Genomic DNA, 15,800 nt, shown 5'->3' with positions numbered 1-15,800 from the left:
AGTTATCAAAACGCTCATCAAATGCTTTAGTACTATATGCAGAACCAGTTGTTCAGTTATCACAAACAAGCTTACCAAACGCTCATCAAACGCACAAGACCAGTTAAAGACATGTTATTCAGTTATCACAAACGCTCATCAAACGCTTTAGTACTATATGCAGAACCAGTTGTTCAGTTATCACAAACAAGCTTACCAAACGCACAAGACCAGTTAAAGAACATGTTATTCAGTTATCACAAACGCTCATCAAACGCTTTAGTACTATATGCAGAACCAGTTGTTCAGTTATCACAAACAAGCTTACCAAACGCTCATCAAACGCACAAGAGTGGTTATTTAACACTTGGTATACAAATATGGTGAAATAAACCCAAACGCTTTTTAAACGCTTATGGACAGAGGTTAATTGACAACGTAATAACCAGTAATTAAAAAACAAATAATACAATTTAACATAAAATTAAACCCTAAAACGATTACATCCACTGATTGTTGCCAAACGCTCTTGAAAATAACTGTTAAAAACCTCTCTAAAACCTAAATCGATTACATGAATAATAAACAAACACCTGATTTATTAATAATCTAAGGTTTATCTTGTTTATGCTTTGATCTTCGTTCTTTCGTTGAAGCAGATGAGTTAGGGTTCTTTGTTTTATCCATCTTCATTACGATTGAATGTTAGTGTGCTTCATTTGTCTTCGTCGCCGGAACAGTTGATAGTTTTAGTTGATTGAATTAGTACGCTTTCATCGCCGAGATTAGTTTACGGTAACCGCTCTCTTAATTATTGAGAGTGATTTTAGGGAGAAATTGACGATGTTACCCTTTTTGAAAAAAGAGGCGCGTGCTTTAAAAAACTTGATCGGTCACTTGATTGTGTCGCGTACTGTTTGTACGATAAGGGATTAATGAACGGTAACCGCCCTCTCTCTCTCTCTATATGTGTGTGTGTGTGTGTGTGTGTGTGTGTGTTTGTTAAAAATAAGGTTATTTACAATGATTTATGAATTAATTAAATGCTTAGAATGATTTTTGCTTAATAAATCGGTTAATAAAAGTTTTATTCATATACATTAGCGAATAAAATTTTTTTGTTAAGGCCTATCGGCCTTTTTATTTTGGCTCGGCTGAGGTATTTAAAATCTTGAAGACGAACCTGTTTGTAAACGTTAGAACTTAGAGCATATCCACCGGTCTTACTATTAAGGCAACGCCACCTCAAACAACCCCTCACCCCACCCCACCCCACCCCATCCCCCCTTTCTTACATTTCTTGTCTGAACATGTCTAGAATTCTCGGCGTCCCACACTCTCGCTCTTTCCTCTCACCTCCCTCTTTCTTTCACCTAGCATTCATATGGATAAAAGCAACTTCATTGGAGCCTTGGAGCGGCTTTTAGAAGGAAAAATCATTTGATTTGTGTCATAGAAGGTGGTGCAATAAAAACAATACACAATTACATTTTGTCTTTTTATCATGTTTAGTGCTCAGTGTTTATCATGCGTTTTGTCTTTTTGTTGAAAATGACTTGAAACTAAGGTTAGCTTTACTCGTTAACAGAGTTTTCTATGTACACAAGGTAGTTTGGTTTTTATGACTTTTGTTTAATGGAAAATTTTAACAAAACGAAATGTATGAGAAATTTGACTGGAAATTTTAACGAAAATGATGGTTAGGGTAACTATTTGTCTATTTGAAAATAAAATTTAGAATAGTATAATTTTAAATAAAGTTAGAATAGTATATGAAAATAAAAGTTAGAATAGTATAATTAGAAAATGAAAGTTAGAATAGTATATGAAAATAAAAGTTAGAATAGTATAATTAGAAAATGAAAGTTAGAATAGTATATGAAAATAAAAGTTAGAATAGTATAATTAGAAAATGAAAGTTAGAATAGTATATGAAAATAAAAGTTAGAATAGTATAATTAGAAAATAAAAGTTAGAATAGTACAATTTTCAATATAAAAAGTTGTGGTATTTTTTGCTTCTATGACAAAATCCAGGCAACTTGTGTTTTCTTCCTCTTGATTAATAATATCTTTAGAATTACCAGAATTTCGTCAGATGCTTATTTAATGGTGTCTCTCATCATTCTTCTCCTTACTCTCTCAATTGCTTCTTCACAGTCACAGTATGTCGTACCGGACCGCTACTTCATTAACTGCGGATCAAAGTCTGATATCACTTTCACTGGGAAGAAATTCTTTGGAGATGAAAACAGCCCCACCTTTTCATTCTCCGGTAGCCACAAGGCTGTAAATAACAACCCGGCATACAATACGCGGGAAATCTACCAAACTGCAAGAGTTTTCACTGAGAAATCATGGTACGAACTCGAATCAAATGCAAGCAACACTTTCGTGATGGTAAACCTTCATTTTTCCCCATTCTTTTTTGATGGAATTGAATTATCTGATTCCAAATTCGATGTTTCGGTTTCTGGGTTCTCTTTCTTATCGAATTTTAACGTGGGAAACTTGACTGTAATAAAAAACTTTATAATCCCAATTGGAAAACAACAAAAGTTCATAATTGAATTCACACCCTCCAGTGGCTCATCTTCTGCTTTTGTAAACGCCATTGAAGCTTTCACAACACCGTCTAAGCCGTTCATGCACGTCGCCCCTTCACCTCATATGCCATCCGTGGGATATATTGGTGAAACGGATGAACTATCATCATCTTATGCTTTCAACCCAATTTATAGAATTAACGTTGGTGGACCGAACATTGACGTAGAGCGTGACACATTAAGAAGAAACTGGATACCAGATGATGCCTTCATCTTCAAATCCGAGCCAGCGATAAACGTAACATTTCCAGGCACGTTTAATCACAACCAGTTTTACGCAACCAGATACGATGCTCCTGATGATGTTTACAGCACCGCAAAAACATTCAAACCTAATTCCTCGTCGGTGAATAATATCACATGGAATTTTATGGTTAATAAGAACGCCACGTACCTTATTCGAGCTCATTTCTGCGACATTATAAGCACAGCCGTCAATAATTCTAAAGGCGCCTTCAATTTCTTCATTTACAGCCACTATAAGAAGAAGATAAATCCGATTGAAAAGGTACAAAAGCCGCAAATGCCCTTTTATTATGATTTTGTGATGGATTCCGTTGAGTCTGGGTTTGTGAATGTTAGTATCGGAGCGATTCCCGGTAACAGTCAACCTGTGTTATTGAATGGGCTTGAGATCATGGAGTTGTTGAAGAATTCGGGTGCAGGCGATATTCCCAAGAATTTCGGTGTAGGTGATATTCAGAACGGTGGAAAGATCAGCAAGAAAGTGTACATTGTGTTTGGAGTTGTGGTGTTTGTTTTGTTAATAGGAGGCTTATTGGGGTTTAAATACCGGACGAAGCTGGGGGCAGGGACGAAAACAGAATATAACACGGTGGCATCACGTGGTCAGAGTTCATTCACGAACATAAATATCGACTTTAGCAATAAACACCCGCCACCAATTGCTAATTTGAATCTTAACCTTCGGTTCCAGTTTGCCGATATACTGCAAGCAACAAGTAGTTTTGATGAGAAGTTGGTGATTGGAAAAGGTGGATTCGGGAAGGTCTATAGAGGAACTCTTCCTGATGGAAGGACAGTTGCAGTGAAACGAGGCGAAAAGGGACATGTGCAGGGTCGGCCAGAGTTCGTGACAGAAATTACGGTCTTGTCGAAGATACGACACCAACATCTAGTTACTTTAATTGGGTATTGTGACGAGAAATCTGAGATGATACTCGTGTATGAGTATATGGAAAAGGGTACCCTTCAAGAACATTTATACTGCCCGAATAAAGATGGCATGAAGCTCTCGTGGAGTCTTAGGCTTGAGATCTGCATTAGTGCGGCCCGAGGATTACATTACCTTCACTCGGGTTCAGAGCCTGGGATAATTCATGGTGATGTCAAGTCAACAAACATCTTGCTTAATGAAAACTATACCGCTAAAGTGGCCGATTTTGGGATATCTCGGTTGGATAACGTGGAGGAAAGCGGGATATATATCAAAGGGAGTTTTGGATATTTGGATCCGGAATACATAAGTTGCATGAAACTGACTCCAAAATCGGATGTTTACTCCTTTGGAGTCGTTTTACTTGAAGTGCTATGCGCGAGGCCAGCACTTGACAATACCCTTCCTCAGGCAGAAGCAAACTTGGCTGACTGCGCGGTCAAACATATAAAGGATGGGATGGTAGAGAAGATAATTGACCCACATCTCATAAACAATATAAGCCCAAATTCTTTAAGGAAGTATTTGGAAACAGTGGACAGGTGTTTGAAGAACACGGGAGACGAGAGGCCGAGTATGATAGATGTGCTATGGGACTTAGAATACGCACTGAAGTTCCAACAAATGATGGTGGATAAAGGGGCGAACGAAGATAGCACCATGAATACATTGTTGTTGTTGTCGATGTCGATGATTGATCGCTTGCCTTCTAAATGTAACGATGGTGATTCTCAAGTGAATGATACAAGTTATCTAAGCGACAACCAACTTTCTTCCGAAGATAGATAACGCTGGATAGTAAGACCCTCAGCTTTGGGCGTTGTAGGAGGGATTCTTTCTTTTTTTTTTTTGGGGGGGGGGGTGTTATTGTGAAGAAGGGTTGACAGGGCGAGGTGGGACCATCCAACTTTTCTCTCTCTCTCTCTCTCTCTCTCTCTCTCACACACATACACACATATATATATATAGGGTGAGGTTAAAATAAGAAGTGGAGTTTGTCAAAGAAGTGTAAGATGTATATGTTGATCTGACGGTGGATATGGAAAGTGTGTTTTTTGTTCGGTGTGTTTTAATAGATATAGTGGTGAACACACATTTTTTACACTTCTTAGGAAAAATCCACTTCTTATTTTAACCTTACTATATATATATATATATATATATATATATATATATATATATATATATATATATATATATATTGGATCATTTCAGAAGTTTTTTTACATCGAGAAGTGCGAGAAGTGAAGGTGTAACTCCATTAATCCCTAATTTAACTTCATTTCTTATGTGTAGGTGTGTTGTGTAGGTGCATATGTATGTGTGTAGGTACGTATGTTTGTATATGTGTATGTATGTTTGTATGTGTGTATGTACATAAGTTTGAATGTGGCTCGGTACATTTATATGTTTGTAGGTAGGTTTGAATGTGTAATTAAGACATAAATACAACTAACCTACATATATGTATGTAACATCATATGAAATGGAGTGAAATTAGGGATTAATGGAGTTATACATTCATTTCTCGTACTTCTCGCTGTAATATCACTTCTCGCAAGAACCATCCCATATATATATATATATATATATATATATATATATATAATGGGACAATAAAGGGGCAGCAAGCCACAACGTGAAATTATGGAGATTGGCAATAAACCTATTACCTATGTGGCGGTAATGTGGTACTATGGATGGTCAACATTGCTCCTTCCACAGCGAACAACGTAAAGTGATGGTTTTAGAGTTTTTAATAATATTTTATCTTGTGTATGGATGTCATACAAGATTTGTGTCATAAATTTCAACATTGTATGTGTGTCATCTAATGCCCAATTCTGGTTGAAACATTAGTGTCATTTGACTCATTTTCACTTTAAGGACCCCGTGTTATTGCCTAGAATCAGTCTATTTATTAAGTGCAATTGATTTTTTTATCCAACATGCTTTTCTACTTGGGCTAATCAGCAAGGTTCTTCACATTTTGGGCTATCCACCAAGTTATCGCGCATTTGTGAGCGGATCAAGTCATGGAACCCATATGACCACGGATTTTTATGGTGTTATATGTCGCTCTATTATAAAATTTTTCCCTTAATCGTCATAATTCATAAAGTTAATTATAAACTAAAAGAATACAAGGAAACTCATTGGAAACTAAAAATGTGAAACTGAAAAAAATAAAATACTAACAACTTGTCTTCAATGCCGTTCACAATACATAAAAATAAAAAAAATAAAAAAAAAATCCCTTGTTTTCAACAATCTTTTTAGTGCCGCTGGATGCTCGTCATAATTCTTAGGGCTCTTCCTTTAATCAACGCTGAAACGGCTCTCTCTATGAACATATGGTTTTGCTAGATCATTCTTTTTAATTAAGAAATTAAAATAAAACTGGAGGTAAACTATTTTTATTTTTTAAACGACTTCTAATCTACTATTAAATATTTAAATTCACATATCCTGTCTACTGCAAGATTGAACCCTCGACCTATAAGGAAGTGATCACCTATTATGTGTCACATATGGTGAATCAATATATTCCGAACCAAACAGTTGAATAAAACCAAATTGTCTTACAAGAACAAACTAATAGTAACATAATTTAAACAATACAAGTAATCGAACAGAAAACAAGAATGAAGATAATACACAAATCATCATTGAGATGATTTTGTGATTAAAATACAGATAATGGGTTTTAACCCTAGATAAAGCCCATACAAACTTTGAGGCAAAAGATGAAGAGGCGATGGGACTTTTTTTAACAGACCGCAACTTCAATATATGATGACCATGCTTTCTTATAGGGAGGCGATACCTAATTGCTTGGGGAAAGGAGCCGACCGTTGATGTGTTATACCAAAAATAAGACCGGAGAATCTGTTGTCTCCATGGCTAGCACATCCTTCTTTCCAAACAAGAAGTTAAGATGTGTTGAAGAGCCAATGTCATCAACTAGAGAATGAGGGATTCAGTTAGTATCTTACTTAGTTTTTCAGAATATATATATATATATATATATATATATATATATATATATATATATATATATTGAGGGCCACAGGATCGATTAAACGAACAACAATACGTAAATAACAACATTTATAATAAACGAATCTTGTATTATTGATTTGTAATTGAAACGGATGATTACAGTGATGGTGGCCGGAGGTATTTATACCCACCGACGGTTATTCCGGCAAAGTCGCGACGTTTCCTCCGTTCTCTTTTCCGATTAACACAAATCACGCCACCCGTTTTCTCCAAAACAATCGTTCTGATTTTCCTTTTGATCGGAACTTCTTCCAACCGGTGCTTCTTCTCCGTCTTCTAATCTGCAGGTATGTTCTTCTCTTTTGTTCTTACCACCGATTAGGGTTCCGAATTTGGGGTTCTCTTAGAGCCTCGCTCTGATACCAATTAAGGGCCACGAGATCGATTAAACGAACAACAATACGTAAATAACAACAATTATAGTAAACGAATCTTGTATTATTGATTTGTAATTGAAACGGATGATTACATTGATGGTGGCCGGAGGTATTTATACCCACCGACGGTTATTCCGGCAAAGGTCGCGACGGTTCGTACATACGACGCAACCTTTCGTTTATTTTCTAACTAATTACAATAATATACATCAACTATTAACTAATTACACTTTGTACCCTAACTTTGTTAACTGAACTTTCTAACAAAGTTTATCTATTCTATAATAACATAACGAAATATTTAACGGAACTTTAACGAGATTGATGATTAACCAACATATATTTAGTTTTTCAGAATATATATATATATATATATATATATATATATATATATGGGTGGGATCTAGAGAGAACTCCTCTTAAAGAGAGTACTAGAGAACTAGTAAATAATTATTTTTAAAAAAATATTATGTGATTTTTTTTCTTTCCTCCTTCTAATAAGATGATATTGTTCCTAAAAAAACCGTCGATGTAATACGTATGTTCATTAATGTGTATTGTATATATAAAATAGTGTTTTATTGCATATAATTCAACACAAATACATTAACTAATACACACTATTGAATATATGCAAATACGACACTAATAATTGTATGCATAACACATTATTTCATATATGTAATACAACACTAATGCACATATGCACTATATCGATTTTTTTTAATTTTTTTATATAATATAACACTATTGCAAGTATACAATACAAACAATTATATATATGCTATTTAACACTATTTCAAATATAAAAATGCACACTATTGCACATATACATTATAAAAAAGTCGATTTATTGCATATATGCATTACAACGTTAATTTTTTTTATTTTTTTTAGTTTTATATTTTTTTGTGGTGAAGAATAACAACATATAAGAAGGACGAAAGAAAGACAAAAAAATTTAAAAATATTTTTTTTAATTAAATTAAAAATACTTCATTATTAGTTCTCTTCATAAAATAGAGTTCTCTCATGATCTTCTTCCTATATATATATATTATATATATAGATAGAAATGGGTAAGGTTAACGTAAAAAACAATAGTTTATGAGAAACATAAGAATAGATGTAGACCCTTGGATCTAGGATCTAGTGGTTGAGATTGGTAGTTTCTAAAAGTTGTATAGGTTCATATTTATTGGTATAATGTCCTATTTAGGTGGTGTACTTTATTTTAAAGTCTTCTCACAAAACAATTATTTTTTATTTGAACCCTTAATTTATATATATATATAGATATATAATATATAATATAGGGGAGAGTTATACTAAAAAGAAGTAGTTTCCTAGGAAGACTAAGAATAAATCATAGCCATTGGATCATGTTAATCAATGGTTGAGATTTAAAATTCCCAAAACCGACATAGTTTCCTATAATTACTCTTTCACCACTATAACCGACATAGTTTCTTAGAATTGTTCTTTCACCATATGTTGTAATGCCACTTGTCAAAAATCTATTGGTTCTTACTACTCTTAGGAAACTATTTCTTTTTATTTGAACCCTTTTCAATATATATATATATATATATATATATATATATATATGATCAGGATCATGAGAGAACCTTTTTGAAATTGAGAACTATGAGAACCATTTTGGACCACAAAAAACCAAAAAATAAAAAAAATCATAAAATAAAATAAAACACAAAAATCAAAAAAGTAAAAAAAACCAAAATTCTTTTTTTATCATCCCGGTTTCATAAAAAAACTCGGTTTAGCTAAATTATATACACATATGTATATTATATACATATATGTACATTTACATGTTTTTTTTGTACACATGTGTATAATTTAAGATAAATGATACTGTACATATGTGTATATTACGTAACTTAAAGATTAAATAAAATTATACATATGTGTATAATACAACGTTTTTTTTATTTATTTTTATTTTTTTCTATTTTTTTAATTGTTTTTAATGAAATCGGAATGAAATATAAGAATTTTGGTTTTTTTTACTTTTTAAAAAATTTTATTATTTTTTGTTTTATGATTTTTTTAAAAGTGTTTTTAGTGGTCCAAAATGGTCCTCAAAATTCTCAATTTGCAAAGGGTTCTTTTAGGATCCTTACCCTATATATATATATATATATATATATATATATATATATATATATATATATATATATATATATATATATGGGGGATTCAATTGTTTAAAGTACGATGATAATGTAACTTTTAAAAATGACTACTTCTTTTTTGGTATAAAAAACAAAATTCTAGCAACTTGTGTTTTCTTTATCTCTTCAGCAATCTGTTTAGAGCCACTTGATGCTCGTCTTCGTCAACTCCCTTTTCAAATATTGTCTTCTCCCACTTTGTATTTATTTCATATTTTCATTAGAACCAGAAATTGTCACATGCTTCAATGGAATCCAACCTCCTCATTCTTCTCTTCACTCTCTCAATTGTTTCCTCACAAAATTTATCCCCGGATAACTATTTCATTAACTGTGGATCAAACTCCAATATCAATTTCACCGGGAAAACATTCATTGGAGATGAAAACCTCCCTACACTTTCATTCTCTGGTGGTCGTATGGCCGTAAATAACAACCCGCCGTACCCAATCTACAGAACCGCAAGACTTTTCACTCATAAATCATGGTACGAACTCAAAGCATATAAAAGCAACACTTTCGTGATGGTATGTCTTTATTTTTCCCCATACTTCTCTTACGAACATAATTTATCTGATTCCAAGTTCGATGTGTCGGTTTCTGGGTTCTCTCTATTATCCAATTTTAATGTGGGAGACTCGACTTATGTAGTCAAAGAATTTATAATCCCGATTGGTTCCAAACGAAAGTTCAGAATTGAATTCACACCAGCTAGTGACTCATCTCCTGCTTTTGTAAATGCCATTGAAGCTTTCACAATACCATATGAACTGTTCAAGCACGACGCCCCGTCACCTCATATATCACCCAATAAGGGATATACCAGTGAAATGGATGACATATCATCATCTTATGCCTTCAGGCCTATTTATAGAATTAACGTTGGTGGTCAGAACATTGACGTAGAACGTGACACTTTAAGAAGAAAATGGATACCAGATGATCCCTTCATCATCAAAAGTGAGCGAGCCGAAAACATATCATTCTCAGGCACGCCTAATTATGTCGATGGTTTGGCTACCAGATACGATGCTCCTGATGATGTTTACAAAACAGCCAAACAATTGAGCGCTAACTTGTCAGTCTATATAGTCTCATGGAATTTTACGGTTAATAAAAACGCTATGTACCTTGTTAGAGCTCATTTCTATGACTTTACAAGCCAAGACGGCCTGAGCAACGCCTACAATCTCTTCATTTACAGAAAGTATAAGAAAGAGATTAATCCTCGAAGAAAGTTGAAGTCGTTACAAGCTCCCTTCTATATTGATTTTGTGGTGCATTCTGCCGAGTCGGGGTTTGTGAATGTCAGTATTGGAACGATTCCTAATATCAGTCAATCCGCATTGTTGAATGGACTCGAGATCATGGAGTTGTTGGGTTTACAAGATAACTGGATGAGGAACATTGTGGTTGGATTAATTGTTATCGGAGGTGTGATCTTTGTTTTGTTAACATGTTTTTTCATCGGGTTGAAGTTCCCAAAAACGAACCCGGTGCAAGAGACGAGAACAGAATCTAACACGGTACCGTCACACAGTTGGAGTTCATATATGAGCATAAATGCCAACCTTATAGCTAACGGCCCATCACAAATTCCTAAGATGAATCTCAACCTTCGGTTCCAGTTCACCGATATATTGCAAGCGACGAATAGCTTTGATGAGAGTTTAGTGATTGGAAAAGGAGGATTTGGGAAGGTCTATAGAGGAAATCTTCCTAATGGAAAGACAGTTGCAGTGAAACGAGGGGAAAGGGGACACGGGCAGGGTCGGCCGGAGTTTGTTAAAGAAATTATGGTCTTGTCGAAAATACGACACCAACATCTAGTTACTTTAATTGGGTATTGTGACGAGAAATCAGAGATGATACTCGTGTACGAATACATGGAAAAGGGTACTCTTCAAGAACATTTATACGGGACGAATAAAGATAGAGAGAAGCTCTCGTGGAGTCAGAGGATCGAGATCTGCATTGGTGCGACTCAAGGATTACATTACCTTCACACGGGTTCAGAACACGGGATAATTCATGGTGATGTTAAGTCAACAAACATCTTGCTTAATGAAAACTATATAGCAAAAGTGGCTGATTTTGGGATATCTCGCTTTGAAAACTTAGAGGAAAGTGAGATGAACATCAAAGGGAGTTTCGGGTATTTGGATCCTGAATACATAAGTTGCATGCAACCAACTCAAAAATCAGATGTTTACTCTTTTGGAGTTGTTTTGCTCGAAGTGTTATGCGCGAGGCCGGCCCTTGATATCATGCTTCCTAAACACGAAGCAAATTTGGCCGATTGGGCGATCAAACAAATCAATAATGGGATGGTGGAGATGATAATTGACCCGTATCTTGTAGATCAGATAAAACCAAACTCGTTAAAGAAGTATTTGGAAACGGTTGAGAGGTGTTTGAAGAACACGGGAGACGAGAGGCCAAGTATGATCGATGTGTTATGGGACTTAAATTATGCGTTAAAACATCAACAATTGATGGCAAGTAATGGAACACTTGTAGATAGTACCGTGAATACATTATTGATGTTTTCGATGTCGATGATTGATCGGTTGCCTTCTAAATGTAATGATGATAATTCTCAAGTGAACAATACAAGTTACAATGACAATTCTCAAGCGAATGATACAGATTATCCTAGTGAAACTCAAGTGTTTTCTCAGTTGAAGATTGATGAAGCTCGATAGCAAATATGAAGTTTTTTAGAGCTATTAATAATCTTTAATCTTGTATGTTTTTAGAGCTATTAATAATCTCTAATCTTGTATATGCGTCATATTCTTAAACTGGGCGAACACCAATCACACTTTCAACCCGCTACTCAAACTCACGAACACACAATGCAACAAACTCTGCTAGACTCTTTCATTTTTTTTAATCAAAAGCAAACTACGAATACAATAAAAAAGCAACTAAACAAGCCTACTATTTATACTACCTTCTCCTAAGGTGTAGGACTTATTCCGAGCTTCATCCGCCCAAATTTGCTAGTGTTGCTCGATTCATACTCCCTCTCAACACGTACTCCATTCATCCAAATTTTTTAACGTATATAGCTTCTACATTTTAATCTTTGGTAACCCTTTGGTCAGTGCTTATTTTAATTGTAACCCTGCATCCATATACACTAGATTCACTCAATATGCTTTGTACAAGCATGGAACATCAGCTTCTCAGCTGATCGGTTACATAAAACAACTTCACTTTGCAGTCAACCGTTTGATTCATGTCTTCCATCAACAGAACTAACCACACAAGTTCTTGGATTGCAATGGTCAAGGCACATTATCTAGCCTCGGTTGTAGACGGCGTAAACGTTGGATGTCTCTCACTACACCACAATAGTTCACCGTTTTCAAGCATAAACACATAAGCAGTGTACGCGTACTTGGATCTCCTACAAATTCTGCTTCGGAATAGCCCTTTAATTACATCATGTGCTCCTTCTTAAACTCGACTCCATACCCAACCGTTCCTTTAACGTACCTTAGTACTCGACGAAAAATTTACAGAAACTATTTGCTTTGGAAAGCCATATTCGTTTTTATACCTCACAAAAACTATTTGATTTGGAAAAATTAAAAAACTTCAAACAATACCTAAACATCAGTGATATTATATCAAAAGCTAGACAACTAGATATCGTAATAGTGAAATACAAAAAATATACTTTATAAAGAAATGAAGCTTCTTTCATCAATAATCAACTTTCATAGTAAAAAAGAAAGAAAGAAAGAAATTATATTCAAAAGCATAGATAAATAACAATTTATAGATTTTATTTAACTGCAAAGATGTATTAAAATCAAAAGGTTAACCAAGCAACCAACAAACAAGATTACATGAAAAGAAGAGGGTTTTGAATCTACTCGGATCACGATATTTTTTTTTCTATTTCTAGTAACAATCCAAAAAAACGAGAAATGCAAAATAGTCAAAGATTAGCTCCTCTTCAAGTCATCGGCTTCAAAAGTCGGTTCATTTCTAGGTTTCCAAATTGCCCATCAAGTAATTTCTTTATCTTTGTTAAGTGATTTGGCTCCAACCATGAATAAAAATAAACGCTCTTTGGTTCTATTGTGTACGGTCCTACTAATTGAAGCCAAGGAAGAACCGATTTCCAAGCCACATGAGCTACCCCGCAATAAGTGAAAAGATTTTGACCCATTTCAATAACTCTTGAGCAGAACGAACATAAAATACACGGAACATCTAACCTTTTATTCAAGAGGTTAGTTCTAATCGGTAATCTATCAAGAAAAAGCCGCCAAACAAATATGCTTACCTCTTTAGAAGACTCTTATTCCATCTAGTTTGCCACGAAAATCCCGAGAGCAACTTTCTTTCTATCGACTTACTTATTTGTTTTACCATAAAATCCTATTGATCTTCAAAATCCCACTTCCATGAGTCACTATTAAAGGACCATGGATGACAACCGAGAAGATCTAGCATCGACTTCCACTATATCTCCTCTGCTCCTCTAATAAGGAGGGCGCCAATCCCAAACCCACCATTCGTCATATCTCTTTTCTTTTACAAAATTGTTTAGTTTTTTCAAGATTGAATGATCTCGGATAAGTTGACGCCAACATGTCATTTCCAATCTAATGACCATGTCAAAAAAGAGTAATTGCTTTGGCCCACAACTTTCTTCATAGCCGAAAAAGGACATTATAATGTTCGTTAAGAGCATGAATACTTTCTACAATTCTATTCCAATCTCCATTTCCTTTAGCTACATTTTCTTTATCAAATACATCTATATTGTTTCCATTTATTGCTATGAATGGAATCAATATTTATCTTTGTCCAAAGGGAATTTTAGCATTTATTGCCATGAATGGAATCAATTATCTTTGTCCAAAGGGAATTTTAGCAACTATAGAATCTCCATTTCCATTTAAGTAACAAAAGCATATAAGCTACCAATACACAAACCTCCTAGAGATCTATCATTTAAAGCTAAATCCCATTTAACCCACGGCATATTTCTTTCATAATCGTTTCCACACCAAAAGAATTTTGCTCTTAGACCTTCAAGAAGAGAATTGACATTCTTTGGAATCCAAAAAAGAGAAATATAATTGTTAGAAACCGAACCGAGAACCGAAATAAGCAAAGTTGTTCATCCACCAATAGATAGTAGACTTGCCTTCCGATTTGACAATTTCAACTTGAACTTCTTAAAAGATATGATATATATTTCCATGATACTAGCTCCAAATTCTAGCTCCATATCTCTTTTAATATGTGCCATATTCACCTTCCATATTGACTTCCTTAATTCTTGGCTTAATGGAAGACTAGTCATTGTAACTGTGGTGATATATAGCCATTGGGCTATATTGTATTGTTATCATATATATTTCTATAATATATTGATATACCAAAATTATTATGGTATCAGAGGCTCCTCATAAACAGATCCTCAAAACTTAACCAAAAATAAAACCCTAACCTTCAAACTACAAATTACCATGGCCAACAGTAAAGAAGACACAACCAAAAACGATAGAGGGGCCTACGATCACACCTCTCCATATTACATACATGCATCAGATTATCCAAGGCAACTACACGTCAATGATGTCCTAACCGACGGGAATTACAACAACTAGTCTAAAGAAATGCTCAATTTTTATTCGCAAAAAACAAATTTGGTTTCATTGATGGGTCGATCAAGAAACCAGATCCAAGCGCTAACACCTACATGGCTTGGCTGAGGTGTGACGCCATGATTAAAGGCTGGTTAAACACCGCTATGAGAAGGAGATACGAACGAGTGTGAGGTATGCTACGACCGCCCAAGATATTTGGGCAGATCTTAAAGAACGTTTCAGCATAGAAAGCGCACCGCGAGCGTGTGAGTTGAAACAGACTTTAATCATGACCAAACAGGAAGGTGCGTCTGTTTTTGCGTATTTCACAAAACTCCGATCTCTTTGGGATGAAATAGAAACAGTTCTTCCGACTCCCGCATGTGACTGTAATGGTTGTGTTTGTGAGATTGGGAAGAAACTCTATGATTTCAAGGAGAAAGAAAGGCTCTATGAGTTCCTACTTGGTTTAGACATCGAATATGGTACCATACGAACACAAATCCTAGCCATGCAACCAACTCCAACTCTTAGAGCAGCCTACCATTTGGTGTTCGATGACGAACAACAAAGGGCTGCCTCCGGTCTCAAACGATCCACAAATGATTCTGTTGCGTTCCAAGCTTTTGTGTCAAAGAAACGTGATACAAATCTGCCACATACCAAAACCATTCGAAAGGATGGAAAATATCAGGTTGATCATTGTGATCATTGTGGAAAGGATGGGCATAACAAGGATGGGTGTTTTAAGCTTATTGGGTATCCAGAGTGGTGGCTGGGTAAGGG

At 34.9% G+C, this 15,800-nt stretch overlaps 2 pseudogenes; both read left to right on the top strand.

Annotated features, from left to right (window-relative positions):
- Positions 1 to 2,018: 2,018 nt before the first annotated feature.
- LOC143593941 (putative receptor-like protein kinase At2g23200 pseudogene) lies at positions 2,019 to 4,550 on the top strand (annotated as a pseudogene).
- A 4,909-nt stretch (positions 4,551 to 9,459) lies between these two features.
- LOC143593946 (putative receptor-like protein kinase At2g23200 pseudogene) lies at positions 9,460 to 12,326 on the top strand (annotated as a pseudogene).
- Positions 12,327 to 15,800: the final 3,474 nt, after the last annotated feature.

Source organism: Bidens hawaiensis, unplaced genomic scaffold (genome assembly GCF_021521415.1).
Source record: "Bidens hawaiensis isolate Kalapana, Puna unplaced genomic scaffold, B.hawaiensis_p1.1 tig00042941_1, whole genome shotgun sequence".
NCBI classification, from domain to species: domain Eukaryota; kingdom Viridiplantae; phylum Streptophyta; class Magnoliopsida; order Asterales; family Asteraceae; genus Bidens; species Bidens hawaiensis.
Note: the sequence above shows the minus strand (reverse complement) of the source record. Positions and strands in the feature narration are given on the sequence as shown.